Genomic DNA, 4,705 nt, shown 5'->3' on the forward strand with positions numbered 1-4,705 from the left:
GAATATAGATGAACTGATAGAAGAACGATAGAAACTGTTCTTCTTAGTTGCGCCTTTCTATATGACATCTTCTGGGTATCAATGCACCACAACCAGAGAGGCTGCTGTTGAGCGGGAGAAGCTATTAAAGGTTACTTGGTTCCTTTTCATGCCAATTTTATATATATATATATTTGTTATTATTTTTTGTTCTAATTTTGCTCCTTCGGAAGAAAGTTTTCTTCTCATACTTAAAAAGGCATCAATCCAGCTGTTGATACATAGTCATGTTTAACTTGCAGGATGCTTCGGATGAATATTTGAATACTGAGAATGCTGGTTCTACTGGTTATGTAGAAATCAGTACCATGGCAGCAATTTCTTTTGTTGTGATCGCTTCTTGTTTCTTGCTTATGCTTTACAAATTAATGGCATCCTGGTTTATTGAAGTTCTGGTGGTTCTATTTTGCATTGGTGGTGTTGAGGTGCGTTATTCTTTTCCAGACTTTGTTCCAGTTTATTACGATCACTCCCTCACGCCTCCTTTTCGTGTAGATTAGTATTAGTAATCTATTATTGATCATTTCATAGTAACGAGTTTCCTTTAAACTTTTAGGTACAAACATTTTTCTAACTGTCCAACTCTTCACAGTTCACATATGTGGCTGATGATTATGTTGATTGCTATCTTCTTTTTTTCATTAGTAAACAAATTAAAAAATTGGTATCAGGGTCAAATTAATAATTTAAGAATATAACTCATTTAATAATCTATGTCATGTGTCAAAAATCTAATATATTATAATCTATTCAACGAATGGACCGTGCCGGGATATACCTAGTTCGCATCAATGTTTTTCATGGAATCCAGACACGTGTGCTTGAAGATACTTTTTATGTAATAGTGTTATGTACATATGTACATAGGATTAAGGAGGGGGCGGGGGCCTAACATGGTGCTTAATGTTGGCCCCAATAGTGCTTCTTCAAGGTACAATCTCACTTATCCTACTTTGACTAGAAACAAGCCATTTTTCAATCCACTTGTTTAATCAACTAAATAAAACAGACCAAAATATTATGATAAAGAAAAAAAAAACAGACAAAGAATAGTAAAATTTTATCATGCTTGTATATAATAACAAACAAGTGTAATTACTTGTGTCATTCACGTGTCATGCACGTGATAAGATCGAATAAAATATTAAAATGATAATTAAATAAAAACAGAAAAATAGGATTATAAAATTTGTAAAAAATAATAATAAATAAAGTAAACCTCTAATAAAATTTTCTTTAAAAATTTAACTTGTAAACAAATTAAAAAATTGGTATCAGGGTCAAATTAATAATTTTAAGAATACATTGGTACTTTAGTTTACTCTATTGAACGAATGGCATCCAACAAAGAAAAAGTGATGTTTCAGCTAAGAAGGGTCAAGCTTTTGGTTGTACATCATGTGATTTCCATTTAACTGCATTTCTCATACATAATTGTGCTTAGTTGCTTAGTGCTTTATGTAATTTGCCAACTTATTAAATATGGAAGATAAATGCAAGTGAGTTTTAGAATAAAAAATGTAGGGAGAGAAAAAATATATATAAGGAGAAAAGAAGAAAGCGTGTGTATTGTGGGTAGGAAATGGAAGGATGTGGAGAATGAAGAAGAGCATAAGGGGATGTATATCATGCATCCTGCCATGCGGGGCACTGGATGTGATACGAATAGTTCACTCCAATAGCAGAGTTGAAGAGATCACCACTCGCACCATCAAGGCTGCTGACGTCATGAGAGCTCTAGGAACTATTCTTCCCCCAACCTCCTCATCGTTCCTCCCCACGCTGAACTCCGTCGCGGCAACATCTACTTCCTCGTTCCCCTGCCTCCTCCTCCCAACCAACACTCTGCAGAAGCAGATCAGAAGCTCTCCATCCCCACTCACACAAGCACTAGCAGACCCCGCCGTCTTACTCTCTGGAGGCCTCATCTCGACACCATTTCTGAGTCTCCGCCGCCATCCTCTCACCATCTGTTACCGCTCTCATGGTGAAAAGAAAAAAGAAAGGAAAAATATTAGTATCTTTTCTATTTAGATAACAATAAAAGGACAAATTTTATTAGCCTTAAAATTGATAGATCAAATTAATCAAAAAGTAAAAACTAGAGGAATAACAAGTGTAATTACCCGTACCATGCACGTGATAAGATCGAATAAAATATCAAAATGATAATTAAATAAAAACAGAAAAATAAAATTATAAAATTTATAAAAAATAATAATAAATAAAGCAAACCTCTAATAAAATTTTCGTTAAAAATTTAAATTGTAAACAAATTAAAAAATTGGTATCAGGGTCAAATTAATAAGTTAAATTGTAATTAAACTCTGTTCAAATACTGTGTATTTTGGCAATTTCAGTACCAAATCCTTAGGCACAGAAGAACTACATTGAAAAATATCTGAAGCATAGCATCTCAGATTAAGAATAGCCCTACAGTTACCAAGTAATTCAACTAGTGCAAATAAAAGGAGAATTCTATGACACAACAGCCTTTTCCTTTTCTTTTTTCTTTTTCTCTTGTTACCCATACTCATGCACTTAGACTAGCCCTGAAATAAAATATTATATATATACGTCTGCATTCCCATTCCCATTCGGCCATTCCCATCCCCTTACTATCGGCCATTCCCATCTCTATATATAGGTCCGCATATTCTTCTCATAAACACAAACTTTCACTTTTACCCCATCTTCTTCTCCAACATAGCTTTAATAATGAAGAGCATAAGGGGATGCATATAATGCATCCTACCATGCGAGGCATTGGACGTGATACGAATAGTTCACTCCAATGGCAGAATTGAAGAGCTCACTACTCGCACTTTGCCAACTTATTAAATATGGAAGATAAATGCAAGTGAGTTTTAGAATAAAAAATGTAGGGAGAGAAAAAATATATATAAGGAGAAAAGAAGAAAGCGTGTGTATTGTGGGTAGGAAATGGAAGGATGTGGAGAATGAAGAAGAGCATAAGGGGATGTATATCATGCATCCTGCCATGCGGGGCACTGGACGTGATACGAATAGTTCACTCCAATAGCAGAGTTGAAGAGATCACCACTCGCACCATCAAGGCTGCTGACGTCATGAGAGCTCATCCTAAGCATGTCCTCAGGAACTATTCTTCCCCCAACCTCCTCATCGTTCCTCTCCACGCTGAACTCCGTCGTGGCAACATCTACTTCATCGTTCCCCTGCCTCCCCCTCCCAACCAACACACTGCAGAAGCATATCGGAAGCTCTCCATCCCCACTCACACAAGCACTAGCAGACCCCGCCGTCTTACTCCCTGGAGGCCTCATCTCGACACCATTTCTGAGTCTCCGCCGCCATCCTCTCACCATCTGTAACCGCTCTCATGGTGGAAAAAAAAAGAAAGGAAAAATATTAGTATCTTTTCTATTTAGATAACAATAAAAGGACAAATTTTATTAGCCTTAAAATTGATAGATCAAATTAATCAAAAAGTAAAAACTAGAGGAATAACAAGTGTAATTACCCGTGCCATGCACGTGATAAGATCGAATAAAATATCAAAATGATAATTAAATAAAAACAGAAAAATAGAATTATAAAATTTATAAAAAACAATAATAAATAAAGCAAACCTCTAATAAAATTTTCGTTAAAAATTTAAATTGTAAACAAATTAAAAAATTGGTATCAGGGTCAAATTAATAATTTAAATTGTAATTAAACTCCGTTCAAATACTGTGTATTTTGGCAATTTCAGTACCAAATCCTTAGGCACAGAAGAACTCACCTTGAAAAATATCTGAAGCATAGCATCTCAAATTAAGGATAGCCCTACAGTTACCAAGTAATTCAACTAGTGCAAATAAAAGGAGAATTCTATGACACAACAGCCTTTTCCTTTTCTTTTTCCTTTTTCTCTTGTTACCCATACTCATGCACTTAGACTAGCCCTGAAATAAAATATTATATATATACGTCTGCATTCCCATTCGGCCATTCCCATCCCTTTACTATCGGCCATTCCCATCTTTATATATAGGTCCGCATATTCTTCTCATAAACACAAACTTTCACTTTTACCCCCATCTTCTTCTCCAACGTTGCTTTAATAATGAAGAGCATAAGGGTATGCATATAATGCATCCTACCATGCGGGGCATTGGACGTGATACGAATAGTTCACTCCAATGGCAGAATTGAAGAGCTCACTGCTCGCACCATCAAGGCTGCTGACGTGATGAGAGCTCATCCTAACCATATCATCAAGAAATATTCTTCCTCCAACCTCGTCATCGTTCCTCCCGAGGCTGATCTCCATCGCGGCAACATCTACCTGCTCGTTACCCTCCCTCCCCCTTCCCCTCCCAACCAACACGCTGCGGCAGTACATCAGCAGCTCTCTACCTCCACTCACACAAGCACCAACAGCCGTCTTACTCTCTCGAGGCGAGGCCTCGACACCACCACAGAAAATATAGATGAACTGATAGAAGAACGATAGAAACTGTTCTTTTTAGTTGCGCCTTTCTATATGACATCTTCTGGGTATCAATGCACCACAACCAGAGAGGCTGCTGTTGAGCGGGCTGGTGCTTCAGCGATCCTCATTACAAATAATCGGACAGGTGTTTGCATGTAACTTGCTAAAAATTCTTTTTGGATCTCGCTTTCTTTCATTTTGTTTCAT

General features: G+C 36.7%; 1 long non-coding RNA gene across 1 annotated transcript; it reads left to right on the forward strand.

Annotated features, from left to right (window-relative positions):
* LOC110271276 lies at nucleotides 88-346 on the forward strand. Its single transcript, XR_002361830.1, has 2 exons — nucleotides 88-130; nucleotides 282-346. It is a non-coding gene; the product is annotated as an uncharacterized LOC110271276 (long non-coding RNA).

Source organism: Arachis ipaensis, chromosome B04, assembly GCF_000816755.2.
Source record: "Arachis ipaensis cultivar K30076 chromosome B04, Araip1.1, whole genome shotgun sequence".
NCBI lineage: Eukaryota > Viridiplantae > Streptophyta > Magnoliopsida > Fabales > Fabaceae > Arachis > Arachis ipaensis.